At 48.7% G+C, this 17,587-nt stretch overlaps 1 protein-coding gene across 1 annotated transcript in view; it reads left to right on the plus strand.

Moving 5' to 3' along the window:
* The first annotated feature begins 2,176 nt into the window (after positions 1-2,176).
* Positions 2,177-17,587, plus strand: part of LOC146808711 (cell adhesion molecule CEACAM6-like) — a 344,246-nt gene continuing 328,835 nt past the window's right edge. Inside the window, exon 1 of the mRNA XM_085615521.1 lies at positions 2,177-2,287. The gene's annotated coding sequence lies outside the window, so the exon portion shown is untranslated. The remainder of the gene's footprint in view (positions 2,288-17,587) is intronic.

The following is a 17,587-nucleotide window of genomic DNA, read 5'->3' on the forward strand; positions in this document are numbered from 1 at the left end:
AAGGGTGGAATGCTACCCCCGCCACCAGAACTGGCGTGGGGGTAGTATTCAAAGTGTTTGACACCAAACACAACATGTTTCCGTGCAGCCAGTCCAAAGTTAGCATTTAACACGAGGTTATAATGCACTTGAGAGTATATGGTCAGGTTGCACCACAAACAGCATCAGAAGAGGTACTCCGAATGCTGCAGAGGGGCTCTGCTCATGCAGGGGCACCATCGCACATAAAAACCAAGCACTCTGCCTTCAGGATTGTTAAGGCCTGCCTTAGGAGTGAGTTATAGGTTTTATATGTGTGTGCAATGGTAGTGATATATGTAGCCTGTACCACAGTAAGGGGTGCATGCACCACCTTACCCAGGCTGCAGTAGCAGACCTGTGGTGTCATTTTGTAGTGCTTCCCAGGGGTGGAATAATACATGCTGCAGCCCCTGGTAGGCCTCTGAGGTACCTATGCCCTGGGTATATAGTATACCATATACTAGGGACTAATAAGGCACTCCAGAATCCAATTAGAGATGTACCTAATGTACATGGAAACCATTTTAGAGAGGAGGCAGCTAGGCTGGGGTCCTGATTAGCAGGGCCACAGCCAGACTAAGGTCGAAAAACAGGGAAACACTAGCAAAAAGTGGGGGTACCCATGTGAAGCAGATCCTACTCTCCTACAGTATGGCACACATGCTGAACCAATTCTCTTCAATATGGTTTCCCATATAGCGCTCAATAAAAAAAGAATCACAGCAAAGTAAAGTTATTTAGGCAGGATTATACAATTTGGTTCGATGGGGAAGTCGGGATTGGACCCATTTTTCCTGCTTTCACGTTTTACAGTTCAGCTACTAGAAGAACACCCCCCGCCTCCCCCTCACCCCCTCTCCTTTTTACCACCAAAGGACACTGCTTAATGCTGAGTAAAGAAGAAAGAGAAAAGAGCACCCACTAGACCTGTATTTCTTACACTAAGCTAACGTATGCTGTTGGTTCTCTCCAATTACTAATAATACGAATCCTAACTTTACTACTCCTAAATGCCCTTTGTGAATACCAAAAGTCATAATGTCAGGATTTTGTCTCAGTCTACTTTTGTGAATCAGGCCCAAGGACAGACCACAGCGGAGATGTAGAATGTATTATTGTCCACTGTGGTGGTGTGGGCTGGGATCGGCTTTCCAACAATAGGTCAACGCCTCTTTCGGTGTGGGCCTCGGGTGCCCCCTATCACCTTCAGGACCACAGAACAGGGGTGAGAATGGAGGGAAGAATTAAGGTAGTTTAAGGAACGGCCTTAATGTTAAGGTATACTCGTCCTTATAAACGGTTGTAAATACTGGGACGTATCCACACTTGTCCAGGGTAAAGGAAGTTTCCTGCAGTGCGTCTCGACACACAAGGTCCTTTAACAGATGTTAGCTCAGTTCATACATGTGCATTGAAGTGCTATCATACTTGCAAAGCCAAAAGACTTGCCCAGCTTCTGATTTTGGTAAGCGTTAGACTCCAGGGGGCATATTCTCAAGAACGTGTGATAATCATCGCAAAAGTAACTTAGCGCAACCTGCAACATCGCAGTCTATCGCGGCAAAATTTACGCCGTGCTAACCAAGTATTCACAACACGGCGGTACCGTGCGATAGTCACCAGATAATGCGTCAAATGGCCATGTTAAAATCAACGCAACACAACCAAAATGCGAAACACGAATGGCAAAAAAGCTGCGATGAGGCCAAGTGCGATTCAAAAAGCTGCGAAAACCAGCGGCATGTCTGCAAATCCCACGCGTTCAGCGGGAAAATGCACTTTAAAAGCAGAACAAGAAAAACACACCAGAAACAATCCAAAGTGCGCAGCACCATTGATGCACCCTGACACAGCACAGAGGCCAACGCCAACCCCACAAGCCCCACAGACCACCAAGGTACAACAGAGTCGGGGAAGGCCATGGAGAAGAGGGAGAGGAAGACGGGGTGCAGTCCGCAGGAAAACAAGACGACCGTCACGGAGGTGACAGAACACTCCCAGCAACTGTCCCACAATCAGAGTACCTGGAATGCAGCCAGAGTGTCGAGGAGGCCAATGGATGTGCCAAGAGGCGCTGGCATGACGTGACAACCTAAACCAGGCACAAAGACGCTGCCAACAGGAAGGCAGCAACAGCGACAGGAGGTGGGAGTCCAGTGCCACAGGAGGAGCAGGAGCAAATGGAGGACAGTCATCATTGTGGAGACGGTGCAAGGAGGTGGGAGTATGGACCCAGCTCCAGAGAACCTGACACAACAACAACAGTGTGAGTAACGACCAGGGACTGGGGGAACGGGGGGAGACGGGCACAATGGCACACATGCACAATCAAGTATAGCACACTGCACACCCACAACGACCCAGGATCATGTCCCTCATCCCTGTGGCACACTGCAGCACACACACATAGCAATCACAGCACATCCCATGACAATGTGGCACCAAGTGCAACACCTACACAGCAGAACAGGGGACACAACTGGGTCCGCTCAAGCGCAGAAACTGGCCAATCATATTTGACAGAGCAGGGAACTGTGAGATGCATATGCACTGGTACAACCTCACATCCGTCATGAAGTCCAAATGTCCACTCTCCCCCCTCGAATTGCCAGCAACGCCCAATCAGTCACAGTGTACATTCTCACACTGTCTGCATGTCAACAAGAACAATGCACCAACATAAATGTCAACACGTGAACATGCATCTCCCCTTCACATTGCAGCGGGACAAACAACACATCCAGCAGGTCAGACCAGACAACCCATCAGTGATGCCGGGGCTGTGATGGTCGTAGTAGGTTGCCAGGTTCACATGCCTCGGGCTTTCAGCTTGCACAGGCATGTGGTTGGCCTTGTTTGATACACGCTGGTGTCGGCGGGTGAGCAGTGAGGCCAGGGTGCGCAGGGGCGGGCAAGTCGGGTTCGGGAACTAGCGGCCTGGGGTGCAGCAGATACATAGGTTCGCAGGCAACACCACTCAAGGCGACAGCATTGGCCTTGTGGTGGGCTGAGAGGTGCCGCCCTGGCAGCGACGTTGGGCATTCTGGAAGAGGACCACGCCCAGAGCTACGTGCTTTTTATTCACACTCCTATGCTGGCCTGGCGTATGCCGGGCCAGCCCACTCCTCTCACGCTTACGGGGGGACATAACAAGCTGAATTTCCGAGATCTTCCCCACTGGCTGGGGTAACATGGCTGCGTCCACTGTCCACTACACTCCATACACCAGCAGTGTATGTCAACATGGTTATGTGTGTTGTTTGCATACTGCAGTATGGCCATCACATCCACGCCACACTTGGCAATGGGTACTTTCTCATTCATGGGTCACTTGTCTCCTTCGCACATGCCTGGTTCCCACCTCTCCCCACATTCAGCTATTGTGTGGCTGAAGTGCCATGACGTTGATGGCTCATGTACATTGCTGGCCCAGGTTCCCACAGTGAGTTGTGCTGTTGTGTCTGTTTGGTGGGCATGTTGTTTGGCATGTTGTATGTAAGTTTGTGACGTGTGCATTCCCAGTAGTGTGCGTTGCATGATTGTGGAGTTGAGGTGTGTGTTGTTTTCCATTGGTACTTGCCAATGAGCAGTGCATTTCCTTAGATGCCATCCTGGTAGCGCTGGTTGCTAATGGACTGTCGGGAGATGTCGGAGTCATGCACACTGCCTGGGTGGTTGTCGTCGACGTTTGTGGAGATGTCCCGGGGGACCGCTATTGCATGCACATTGATGGGATGCGTGTGCTTTCAGTTGCAGTTATTGTGTGCAGTGTTGCCAGGGGGCACCAGTAGGACACGTGTGCAGTCAGTTGCTCGCACAATGTGCGGGAAGCCAGCTATGGCGTGGACGCCTTTCTTGGTCTCCAGCTGTTCCTGCGCAGTGTGTGGGTACTGGGGTGCAAAGCTGATGATGGCATCCAGGACAGGTTTGTGGGACTTTGATGCGGCTCCACCGACTCTGGCAGTTGTTGGTTGGGGGGTAGCAGGGGCCAACAGGTGCAGCACGGCCAGCAGATTTGTCTGAGGTGGGATGTTGGTTGTCCCTTTGTGCCTGTGGTGTGTAATGTAATTACTGGGGGTGATAGTGGTGGGTGTTGTGGCCCTCTTGGGTGTCTGGCCTGCATGATCAATGGCTCAATGGCATTTGTTGGTCTTCAGGTGTGGCTGTGGGCTGGTCTCCCTTTTGTGGTGCTGTTGTCCGACTTTGCACCAGGTCGGAGCAGGTGTTAGTTTCCTGCTGCTTACGCGGAATAGCGCATGTTTTGTGGACTTATCGCCAATCTGGTTGGTCGTTGAGAATGTTGTGGAGTGGTGTTTTCGCTGCTTTTTGCACGGGAACGCCTACTCTGCATCTCATTAGCGATAGTTGCCGGGGTCATCTGTGGCGATGTTTTTAGCGGCCGCTATCGCAGATAAAATGGTGTTATGGGCTGTTGACACCAGTTTGTGAATGGGGTAATACATTTATCGCAACTTTGGCTGAGATAAAGTGCCGTTACCTCGGCGAAAGCTCCTTGAGAATATGGCCCAGAGAGTTTTCCGCTTACCACGGCATCAAACTCCGCACAGGTAGTGTTAAATGTTGAGTTAAGTACAAGTATCAAGTTAATTAAATCTAACACAATATATGTGTAAATGTCAAAATGTCTGTCTTGAAAAAAACTACAAAGTTAAATGCAAAATGAGTTAGGAGACTACCTTTGTGTTAACATCACAGGGGCTTATTTAAGAGTGCCTCGCGACACACTTGCACCACGTGAACCGATACATGCCTGACGCAGGGCTGTGAATCAGATTTATAAAACCACGTACAGCCACCCTGCGTGGCTTTGAGTGGCCTCATAAATCATGAGTAGGCAATGCAGCGTAAATCGCTGCGTCTCCCTACTCTGCGCTAGGGGTGGGCGGAATTTGCGTAATCGCGTTACGCAAATCTCCGCGAAACGGTAAAAAATCTCCGCGAACATGCAGAAATTCCGCAAACACGCGGAATTGCTTGTTCGCGATACTTTTTTCCTGTTCGCGATTGCTGTTTGCGTGCTCGGGGTGAAATATCTCGCGAACATGCATATTGAGAACGCGAACAAGCAAAAAATTTCGCGAAGTTGCGGAACGTAGATTTTTTTGCAATTTCTCGTTCTCCGCGGAACGCGAAATTACCCAAATTTCGCAAATTCCGCGAACGGAACGGAATTTGCCGGCCAGGCCTACTCTGCGCTCAAGAGGCGTTCTGTGGGCGTTGCGGTGGGTTTCCCAAATACAGTGCATTCCAGCCATTTCACTTTGGAGATGGGCTGCACAGCAAGATGACTTTATGCACGGCTTCCTGCCAAAACCTCCCGAAATAAGGCCCGAGTTTCATGTTAATATCACAGTCCCCCCCTGCCACAGAGCCAGGGTGCCTGCGTTGGGGCTAGGCAGCACATTGTGTGCCAGCATAAGGAAAAGACAGGAATGCTAGGGTGACCAGATGTCCCGGTTTTTCCCGGACGGTCCGGGTTTTTCATGAAGTGTCCCTGTGTCCCGACTTTCTTGCAAACTGAATAAATGTCCCGGTTTTTAGATAGAGGATGGGATGAGCCCAGAAATGTCCCGGTTTTTGAGTAGTGGCTGAGTGGGTACTGATGTTAAAAAGATGTGCGCATCTGGATGTCACTCCAGATGAAGGTGGGAAGGGAAATCCTTTAAAAAGAGGCATTTTCTCTTGGGATTTCCCTTCTCTTTCTAAAACACAGAATGTCATTATGCCAGCCATTGTGGCATTAGCGTGTCCTAACCGCCAGCATGACCCTGTTCAATGGAGTCAGAGGTCACTGCCTGCACCAAGAACCAGCTACCCACCAGTGTAAAATGTAGTCCTACTTCTATGTTTATGACCTGTCCCAGTTTTTAGGTTGAGCCTAGAGCAGCGCATGCGCTGCAGCTCGACTTTTAGTAAGGGGCTTTTCAAAGTGCTACCCACAAGCTTTTCCTGGCAGAAAGCTTGCGTGCACGCTAGCGTGCACGCCGCCATCTTCCTTTCTTATCTCTTCCTCCGCATCGCTGGCCTAATTACTTTCACTTTCGTGGCCACACACACATGTGGTTCCCTCAGTATGTTTACAGAGCGCCCTCGCTTTCCACCTCCCCGGCTTTCTCTTCCTTCTCTGCCCTCACCCTCTTCTGACTCGATTTTGCTTCTGCCTCCCTATTCCTAACCCCCCGCCCTTCTCTTTTACATGATCGCAATCGCAATCAGTTTTGATTTTACGGGCGGCCATGTCACTTTTGCTTATTCAAAAATGCAGCAGGTCAAAAAGAAAATTATTCGGCATTGTCTCAAAACTGCATCCAGTAGGTGGCAAAACAGCACCCTCAAAGTATTTCCCGCAGACATATTCAGTTAAAAGGGGTTATGCAGACTTGCCCAGTGTTTGACAATTTGTTGTATAATTGAGTTATGCATCTGGCGAGATTTCAAAGATGCATAAGCATAGCTGAATAACAGCACTTCACACAACACAGCAGCTGACTCTTTGAAGACCTTTCTGTTCTTGCCTTACCTAAACTCGCAGTGTAACTCTTACTGCAGCACAAATGGTGATGGTGATGTGGGCTACACACACGCTCTACGATAAACCCGCAAAATGCCGCTTTATGACTGCTGCACCTGGAATAATTGAGTTAAAGCTACCTGAGCAACAGCGGGATTTCGAAATTGTAAGAACATTCAGGCACACGTTTTTTGGATAATTGGACAGAACCATAAATCTGTTGAATTGTATGCTGCATGCATGATATTTAAGCCTCTCTTTGCAAGTGGCTGATTGAAAATATCTTGCCTCACTTAAACCCGCCAATTGGTTAGTTTTGATGTGCAAACATTCAGAGGCACACGAATGCACCAATATGTGGAGGCTATTTGTACTTTGTCTCCTACGCCTGTGCCATGTTTTTTTAGCACTACAAACTTAGGGAATGCAACATGTGCAAGCACGCATTAGCACATTAAAGCCAGATCCGAGCTGCGCTGGAAGAGCGCCACACTCGTTTGAGACGCGGAGACTTCTGGAAGCTTCTCTCTCTCTCTCTCTCTTCCCCTCTCTCTCCCACTTTCACTTTGTCTCTACCTCTCTGCCTCTCTCTCGTCACCTCTCTCCCTCTCCGTTTCTCTCTTTCCCCTTTCTTTCTCTGTCTCTCCCCGTTCGCTCTTTCTCCTTTTCCCCCCTTTCTCTCTCCCCTCTCTCTCCTCCTCTCTCTCTCCCTCTCTTTCTACCTCTCTGCCTCTCTCTCTCCCCCCTCTCGCCGACTCAGCTTCTCTCTCTCTCTACCGCTCTCTCCCTTTCTCTCTCGATCCCCATTTCTCCCTCTCTTTCTCTTTCCCCCTCCTTCTCGCTCTCCCCTCTCTCTCCCTCTGTCTCTCTCTCTCTCTACCCCTCTCTCTCCATCTCCCCCTCTTTTTCTCTCTCTCTCGCCCTCTCTGTTTCTCTCCACTTCTCTCTCTCGCTCCCTCTCTCGCTACCTCTCTCCCCTCTCTCCCCCTCTCTCTCTCCTTCTCTTTCTAGCTCTCTGCCTCTCTCTCTCCCCCTCTCCACCTCTCTCTCTCTCCCCCTCTCCCTCCCCCCTCTCTTTCTCTCTCCCTCCTTGCCTTGGGGTTTTAGTGGCTTTGTGGGCGCTGTACTATGGTTGATGAGCTTGGTACACAGCAAGTGAAAGTGAAATTGGACCTGTACAGCCACCTAAGACTGGCAGTGTGGGAGCCTGGGGGTCATGGGCCCTAGTGCAAGCAATGAATCTAAGCCCCCAGCTGGTATTAAAATGCTGCCATAAATGAGGTGCAGCACCCAACACACCCCTGTACCCCGGTGTCACTGCACCTTCTCCGCTTTCGTCACCTTTTCCTGACCTCCTTCCCGTTCTTTCACCCTCTTCTGTTCTTTAATCCCTTCCTCTCCTTTATTGTTTCCTCAGCCGCTATTCAGTCTAAAAGTAAACACAGCTAAGCCTCTGACAGGCACTGTGATTAAACAAACAAGCATTGGCATAGCCAATGGGTCTCGCCTTTGGGGGCTTATAAGTATTTAGTTATGCAGCACAATATCCTAGGTGCAACATCAACTGTTGCATGGCTAAACACTTATAAGGTCCCAAAGGCGAGACCTATTGGCTATGCCAATGCTTGTTTGTTTTGGGAATCTGGTCACCCTAAGGCAGAGGTCTTCAAACTGGGGGGCCTCAAGTGATCCCAGGGGGGGATGCCAGTCTCTGGCCAGAAGAAACATTATGCTTTGTTTTCATCCCAAAAAAATGACCAGCAGTATGTTTGTCTGTAATGGGCCCTCATTAACATCCTTGTCATTTAAATCCTGGCCGGGAGAAGACGTCAAGAGGGAAGGGACTCTGAAACCCCCTCTACCATTTCGAATAATCACACTGTGACTACTGTTACACATTAGTAGGGCCCGCCTCACTTGAATAGGATGTTTGGAAATCCTGTATTTGTTTGCATTTGTAAAACAGTGACAGAACTTTGCTGAAATGTTTAAATAAGTCCAGAAATATTTCAACATTGCAAGTTAAACAGAATAATTGTGGAAAATGTTGAGGGGGGGCGGTGATTTTTTTTTCTACACTGGGGGAGTCGCGGAATTAAAAAGTTTGAAGACCACTGCCCTAAGGAATGCGCCATGGCATGTAAAACATGGCGCATTCCTGCCCTTTCCCCGTCACGCAGCGCAGCAAGGCGATCTGCTGCTGCGTGATTAGGTCTCGCCTACGCAGTGCGCATGCACTGCATAGGAGGGGACCTCATGTAATCGATCCGCTTTTGTCCCCAAAAACGTGCATACGTTGCATTGCTTTGAATGGCAACACGTGCACGGTTGGCGATTCCCTTGCGTGAGCGAGCTTTGGCAACATCTGTTTGTAATCAAGTTCCAAACAGATGGTGCCCAAGGCTCGCTAACACGAGGGAATCGCACTCCCCCCACCCGGAGTCGGTTTCACTTTCGCGGCCGCGGGGTTGCTCTCGTGTTTCAGCGCTTGCATTACTTGGTAATAATAACAGAGGAAACCTCCAACTGACTTGGGCGAGGAGATACGACGATGAAACACCTCAATGCTCAAAAGGTACGAAGTAACCTCTGTTTGTTCTGGTCGTCAAAGAAGACTTGTTGCTGAAAAGAAATGCTTTGGTCCAGTGTGCTTGGCCCGTTTTGGTTAGTGTGAAGGGGACGAGGGTGAGTCTGCCAAACTCCAGCTTTGTGGTTTATAGCACGATTTACTGTTTCATTTAGCTCGCGCTGCTACGTAGGAGCTTAATTTCTGTGGTGATTGTGATTTCAGGGTGAGGAGAGCCGCAGCTTGAAATATGTTGTCAGGCTCCATTAAATTGACCAGAGTTCATTCCAAGTATTAGCCTTTTGCTAATGCTGAGTGCGAAAATTCTCACTCTGCTCTCGCTTGGTCGACTGCATGCCATTAACTCGCTGCTCCACGCTCGTAAACTGCAGGCAAGGCTTTCAGCCACGTCCTTAAATCCTTCAGAATGCCATGGCAGGGGTCATGTGGCATGCACCGCACTGGCTTCCGGCATGTAACCCCTCTGTTTGCTGTGCAGCTTCGATTGTTTCTGCGCTGGTAATCCACTCACTGTGCATTACCTCCTTGTTAGTCTTCCTCGCCACATGACTAACAAAGGAGGGTTGGGCCGGCCGCCTCTTATAGAGGTCAGGTGTGTAATGGTCGGCCATATTGGGAAGGGATGGGAGGCATGGGAGGCTGACTCTTTTGCTTTGGAGGGTTCTGGTGTGGAGCTGAAGCTCACTTTGTTAGTCATGTGGTGAGGAAGACTATACTCGGAGTAATGAAGATTACCGGTAAGTAATCGGGGCATTCTTTTGTGCCATGTAAAGCAGTAGTTTGACTTTGTATCAGCGCTCATGTGATGGGGACTGAAAAGTTTGGAAAGAAGCACCAAAATTGTTACCGACTCTGAATGGCTTTGATATTATTGCCCGGATTCCCTTCATTATTGTTGGTTCTTCTCAACACTCTAAGCTACGCTGTCTCGTTCTCTTGAACACGGGGCGCGTATTACAAAGCAATAATCGGGATGTGAAAGGCAGGGACGGTGACGTATTAATTGCAATGCCAGTAATGTGTCTGTCTGAAAGTGATGTCGCCATCACAGTTGACCTACCCTGGCCTTGTCGTTCTTTGGGGTGCGTCTGTTCTATTTTTCGCGGGACTACATTGGTCTATCCGCCTATGTATGGAGCCTTCTCTCCAGGCATCTAGAGAGGGCTAGCTTTTTACAACTCCTGCTGGGGTTTCCTAATGTTTCTTTTGTTATACTGCACATACGTTAAATGTCAGTGGGTTAATATTTCATGGCTGCTATCTAGAAGTGACGTTGTATACATGCTAAGTTCCCGTAGTGGTCATCCTGCAAAGGTCATTGTGATGAGCACTGGTCTCTCAATCAATTAGGGTTCTTGTAAAGCGTGACTACTCAAACGTTAGGTTCTCAAGGCGCTGTGGAGGGGGGTGGCGGGGTCTCTCCATAGGAGCCGTATATGCTGTAATGTTGCTGCCTCTCACACAGACTACTTCCTGCCATCGGTTTGACCTTGCACCGCTTTCGCAGCCTGAGAACTTTCCTCCTGGTTCTGTTAACATTGGTGTATACAGGAGTTTCGTTTTCTGTGACCCTTTAATTAAAGCCTGGCTATACATCCAACTACCCCTTGCCAGCTTGAATGTTTAAGGTCCTACATTTAATCCTCAAGGTGAAACCACATGTCCCAGAAACAAAAGTGCAACGGCTAACAAGACAGCAGTGGCTGAATTATTGAAGTTTGACCGTTTATTTAAATCATAGAAACAATTCTACGTAGCACTGTGCCCTCCCGAGGATTATATATTGATCGTTTGGTAGATTGTTGCCATGGCAGCGCTCAGATGAATCAGCCAGCCCAACTCACCCCTTTGTCTTAACTCTATGGGAGATCAATACCTTTCTTAAATCCCAGTGGAATGCAATGGAATGGAAAGAACATTTGTAGAGCGCGATAGCTACTCTGAGGCGTCCTAGCGCTATAGACAGTCGAGTGTGGAGGGGCGGAGAGGGAGCCTAGTCTGATTTGTTAAACAGCGGGGTTTTTAGCTTTTTTCGAAAGGGTAGATGGTTGGACTCTGAACGTAGATGTAGGGGAAGAGATTTCCAGAGTTTAGCCGAATTGTAGGAGAACGACCGGCCCCCGGATCTGGCTCTCTTAATCTTGGGCACTCTGGCCAGAAACAAGGAGGCTGATCTAAGTTGTCAGTTGGGTAAATAGGGAGAAGTCAGGGAGTGGTTAATAATGGCGCCCATTTTCCAAAAGGCTCGATGAGCAATACATAGACTCTTGAATGATATTCTTTCCCTGATTGGGAGCCAGTGAAGTTTCTTTCATTCAGACTTAACAGAGAGGCGGCGAGGGATCTGAAGGAGAGTTCGTGCCAGGCGCGGATCGTCCATTGGGGCGTTGGGGCGTAGCCCCCCCGTCCCCCCGCGCACCCGCCCGCGCCCGCAGCTCCCTCGGTGTCTCTGAACTTAGTTTACTTAAGTTCAGAGACGCCGAGGGTGGGGAGAACTAACTGACAATGCATGTCAGTCAGCATGACGTCGGACCGTGGGCGGTCCGGCGTCATGTTGACTGACATGCATTGTCACAAGCCAGGGAAAGGCAGCACAAGTGCCCATGAGTGGGCATGGAGATTAATTTTTAGTCCGTGCCCAGTCATGCGTACTTGTGTTTTTACTGCCTTGCGCATGCCCATTAGGAGCCCCTCGGTCTCCTAATGGGCAGGCGGCGGGCGTAGCGTACGCTGTGCCCTCAGCCAATCCAGGCGCTGCTGGCAGTGCCAGGATTGGCTGAGAGTGGTTGGCAGGCCCCTCCTCCAGTACTGTTAGTGAAGGCGCCCAGGGGATCAGAGGTCTGAGAGGTGGCGTCGACCCGTGGACCAGCTGTGAGGTAAGTTTTAAAAAATATATATTTAATTCCCCCCGTGCGCGACCCCCTCCCCCCCTCTTCCCGCGAGCCACGACTAAACATAAGCCTTCTTGTCAGTGTGCCTGCTTCCCGGTAAGAAATGTAAATGTGCGCGCCAACTCCCCAATCTGCAAATGTAAAGGGTGCCAAGTTCGGATGTGTGTTGTCTTTGATTTTTATTTATTACACCTGTCAGCATCTTCTCTGCCTCTGTTCATGGGTGCCTGTATGTGTTTAGATTCGGTTTGTGGGTGCTTGTTTTCGTCCGTGGAATTCGGCACAAACCGGGCACGTGTATATTTAAATACAAAAATGAAAACTGAGCAGTTTAGGGCCTTCTGTCTTTCTGCAGGACTATGTAAAAGTCTGTCAACTGTCTCCCGTATGGGAAATTCAACAACTGTAGGAGGATTACAAATGCATGCAGTGCGCAAATAGATTTTGTGTTTTTCTGCACAAATAGATTAAAAAAATATGGCTGGCGTCTATTATGTAATAAGCAATAGGGCTGGACCGAGATTTGTAAAGTGTTCAGTCGAAGCGGACAGTTTTGGGGTACACTTTGCCTAGACAGGTGGCTTGCTCTTAGACTGCCCGATGCAGGAAGTTGAGTGACAATTGAATAACTTTTCCTCGCTCTTACCAAACCATGCGGTGGATGGACGAGCAAACAGGGAGAGGCAGACTCCAACGGCGAGAAGTGGCAGAAGCATCATGTTGACGCTGGCCGGAGCACTGTAAACTCTCTCTGCCTTCTCCCTCTTGGATGTCACATTCCTTCTTCCCTTTGGAAGGTGGGGTGCTGAAAGTTGCACTATTTGTGGTAGGGGTCACGGGTGAGGTGAGACAGGTAAATGGACGTCCGTCTTCAAACCGTGGCTGGGCTGGAAGCGTTTTTTTGGCTGATTGATGGAATCACTTGAAGGTACACGTTTATTCTTTTTCAGATGCATTGTAAGGGACCTACAAGCTATAATGTAATGTGTGAGCTTTTAAAGGTTGCCAAAAAAAAGGGTTTCCTGAAGACACATATTTATTCTTTTTGACGGGTATTGTAAGGGAGCTACCAGCTAAGGTGTGTGAAGTGTGTGCTTTTAAAAGACCGTGGCATTATAAACAAAACTGCTCTTACTGAGTGCAGTCCGCAGTAAATCTATATTTTGGAAACACTTATCTTAAAACTTTTTGTGTATTCTGTAGCAGCCTATTTTATACTGTGTGCAATGCAAGTTCGAAGCCTGTTATGAAGCTCTGTGGTTATACTGAATAAGCAGTTACCCACGTTATCACATGAAATCTCTTTATTGATGTCATAACTACACACAATTGCGTTAGTAACCTTCTTGCTTTCTCACATTTGCGTGAAAATGAAACATTTGCCCCCTCTTTTTTTCAAAATGTTCTCAGTTGTTTGCCACATTGCACTCAGCCGCAACTTTTACGCCTTACCACGTTTAAATGTCACCAGCCGCCACTGGTTCGTGCTGCACAATTCTGAATGACCGGGAGCTTATTTAGAGTAGCCTGGGGGGGCCCCTAAGTAGAGGGCATTCCCAAAGTCCAGACGAGACAAAAAAGACCCTGAATCATAATTTGTCTAGCTTTAAAGGGTAGTAGAGGAAGAATTTTCCGAATGAGCCTAAGTATACCGACGCAGGTTGCTGAAAGTTTGGCTGCCTGGTAGTTAAAGTCAAAAGATTTGCCCAGTCAAATGCCCAGGCTCTTGATTGATTCCTTGGGAATGGGGGTTGGTCCGAGACACACTGGCCAGAGTGAATTGATGATGTTGTTAGAGGAGTTACCTAGGAGCATCAGCTCTGTCTTGTCTCCATTTAGTTTGAGACAAGAGGATGTCATCCATGAGGTCACCACTTCTAAACAATCCCTCAAGTTGTTTTTCGCCTGAGTGTGGGGTTGATTTAGGGCTACCACTAACTGAGTATCGTCCGCATTGATGAATACAGGCCCCAGCTAGGCCCGCAAGAGACAAGGGTTCGCTCTCCTGTAACAGAATCTATAAGGAAGTTGGCACGGAAACTGCAAAGTACAAAAACAACGTTTATTAACCCTTAAGGGTGGTCCTACAATCCACACAACACTCTTCAGTATTGCAAGGAGTAGCACACCGAACTTCCGTACATTGTCCCCTTTTATACACAACAGAGGGGCTCATAAGTGGGTGGATACCACATGAAGTCGAAGAACATTACCATTTATGGCCATTCTCGATACTGAATCAATACATGGGCGGAGCTAACACACTCCTTGAGCCCGCGAAAACACATGGTCAAGCAAAGCTAATTATAACAGATGTGGTCAAGTCTGGGCATGCGCCAGATGGACAAGAGAGCTATTTTTAACTGTTACTAGGCAGATTACAAGAGCAACTAACACAGAGGTCGGACTCTCCTCGTGGCGAACACGTGGCAGCATGTCAATACAAAATGGAGTCCGGACTTCGGTCAACATAACGAAGAGAGCACGATCCAAAAGGGGAAAGCATTAATGTCTTCAGTAAATGCTTAATCACATTCTGCTTTAATTTACAACAGACGACCCTTTCAGCATTTACTGAAGACATCCGGTTTCCAAGAATAATCATCATATATATCAATTATCATCATTCCTTTAACCTCTTTGGCTAGACCCTTCTGGTGAGCAACATCGGCAATAGCTTTCTTATCTGGAATACAGAATGAAATGCATACGGAACAGCACAATGGTCCACATTGAATACACATACAAAGAAAGAACAGAATTGCTATAATAATGCAGAGACCAGTTAAGACCTTCCATCCCCAGGCGGTAACCAACGCCCAAAACCATCCAGAAAAGGACCAAGTGCCGTTTTCTGTGTGGATTTCAGCTGCTATTTTATGCAGCTTGTTAATGGCGTTATAAACGGATGGCGTACCTCCTTTCTTCTGATGGGCTGGCATCATCCCACATATCCAACAGTTCGTAGCGTTCGTAGCAACGTGGGTATGATGCAGCATCTGAATGAAAGTGTTATTCAAATAGGACTGTCGATGCTTCAACTCTTGATACGGTAATGTATAGAAGTAGTGCTCCGCCGGCACTGGAGTCGTCAACACAAGTGTTTTCCGAGCAGGAGTTACCTCTTCCACAAACCATGCGGTTATCCCAACAATAGCTACTGTTAGCATGAACCCCAACGCACAAAGGATTTTCTTCTTCTCCATGTCAAAAGAAACAATACCCTGATATCTTCCTGAAACTAAAAAGGTCTGTCAGAACTCTTCCCCTTGGGCAGCGGTTGATTTCTTCACCAGCGGGCCAAGACGGGTGTCACTACACTAATGCAGGGCTGATCCCCCCCCCTTGCCTCATCGGCTCTCCGTTTCACTAGCCCAAGGGCCGTTCTGACAGTATGTCCCGGTACTGGAAACCTCACTTCCTTGGTCGCAGATGATATCGCCTTCCTCCAGAAGTCGTGTGGTCCGGAAAGAGCTCCTCAGTGTCGTTCGGCTCCGCAGCACGGCCTGTCTCCGCTGCTAGGATTTCTCGTTGATCGGTCAGCACGGCAGACTCCACCAATCCGGGCGGTACCTTTCGACAGTGCAAGGAATGGATCCAATTCTTCCTGTTCGAGACTCGCACTGCCGTCCTCGTTGCAAGGAGGACTTGCTCAGGTCCTACCCATCTCGGCTCCAAACTGCTCTTTCTGTCGAAGACCTTTACCATGACATGATCTCCAGGCCGGAGACCATGTCCTTCGCCGGTAGACCGATCAGGGAGCGCCTCTCGGACCTGTTGATGAATAGAAACCAAGTTATCCGTTAACTGTGCCAGATAATCACTCATCATCACACAAGGTACATCATACACAGCCTTAGGCCTTGGTGGACCCCAAATATTCATTGGGCGTCCAAACACAATCTCGTACGGTGTAAGGCCGGTTCGAGAGTGTGGCACCGACCTAATTGACAATAACGCCAGTGGCAAGGCGTCTGGCCAAGTCAAAGATGTTGAAGCTTGGATTTTGGCGATCTTAAGCTTCAGTGTACCATTATACTTCTCGACTAGTCCTGCAGACTGGGGGTGAAACACGGCGTGGAACTTCTGGGTGATGCCTAGGCCCTTCAAGACATACTTTATAACATCCGCTACAAAGTGAGGGCCATTATCACTCCACAGAAGTCTACAGACGCCGTATCGAGGGAAAAACTCTTTTAGCAGTAGCTTCGCCGTTGTCATTGCAGTATTATCTTTCGTAGGGTACGCCTCAACCCATTTACTGAAGGCGCAAACCACTACTAGAACGTACTTCAAATTGTTACAGCGTTCAAGCTGGATATAATCCATCTGCAGAACCTCAAAGGGTGCAGTGGGCATCGCAAATCCTCCTGCTGGAGTTCGCGTGCCTTTCCCTGGGTTATACTTCAGACAGACCATACAGGTCTGCACCACCCTCTTTGCCGTGCTAGCAATCTCTGGATGCTCCCAGACTTGGGTAAGCAATTTCACAATTGCGGAAGCTCCAACATGTGCTAGCCCATGTGCCATTTGAACCATAGGTTGTACGAAAGCCGTGGGTAACTTCCATCTATCCATCTGCTTATTTCTCCAACAACCCTCATCATCCAACTCTCCCTCGCTAGCCCATTGCTCCCGCTCTTTATCGGAAGCGGTCCTTTGCATTTCCCGCACTTCTTCCTTTGCATCACGCCATCTCTCCACCTGTGATTTCACTACATACATGGCAGTAGTACCGGGCTGCATCGCAGTCTCCCGTGCTACTCGGTCTGCTAACGCATTCCCTTCTCCAACTTTATCAACTACTTTCCTATGGGCACTACACTTAACAATGGCAATTTTCTTCGGGTATGTCAATGCGGTTAAAAGATTGTGGACTAACTCCCCATGCATTATCTGTACCCCATGTGACGTTAGAAACCCTCTCTCCTTCCAGAGTAGGCCGAAATCGTGCGCTACTCCGAAGGCATAGCGGCTATCTGTATAAACATTCACACATAATCCTGTACTGAGCTCACATGCTCGTGTTAATGCTATCAGTTCCGCTGCTTGAGCTGATTTCTGTGGTATGCGTGCTGTCTCCACTATCGTCTGTAACGTGGTAATTGCATACGCTGCTGAAGTCGTACCATCTGGCAGCTTCAGGCATGAACCATCTACCCACAGTTCTCCATCTACATCTGGAAAGGGCGTATCCTGGAGATCAATACGACCCTTTGTTTGTTCCTCAGTCACAAGAATACAATCATGCGCTTTCTGTGCCTCCGGCTGGGTCTCGGGGTATGGCAACAATGTAGCCGGGTTTAATGTCACGCACCTTTTCAACGTAATATGAGGAGCTAAAAGCGTCAGCTCATATCCCGTTAAACGGGCACTGGTCAAATGCTGTGTCTTTGTTTGATTAAGCAGGGCATCAACAGCATGGGGAACTAACACCAACAGTTTATGGGACAACACAATTCCTTCACTCTGCCGTATTGACACAGCTGTCGCCGCAACCGAGCGAAAACACCCTGGTAATGCTCGGGCGACAGGATCAAGTACGGCCGAAAAGTA

This window comes from Triturus cristatus, chromosome 7 (assembly GCF_964204655.1).
Source record: "Triturus cristatus chromosome 7, aTriCri1.1, whole genome shotgun sequence".
NCBI lineage: Eukaryota > Metazoa > Chordata > Amphibia > Caudata > Salamandridae > Triturus > Triturus cristatus.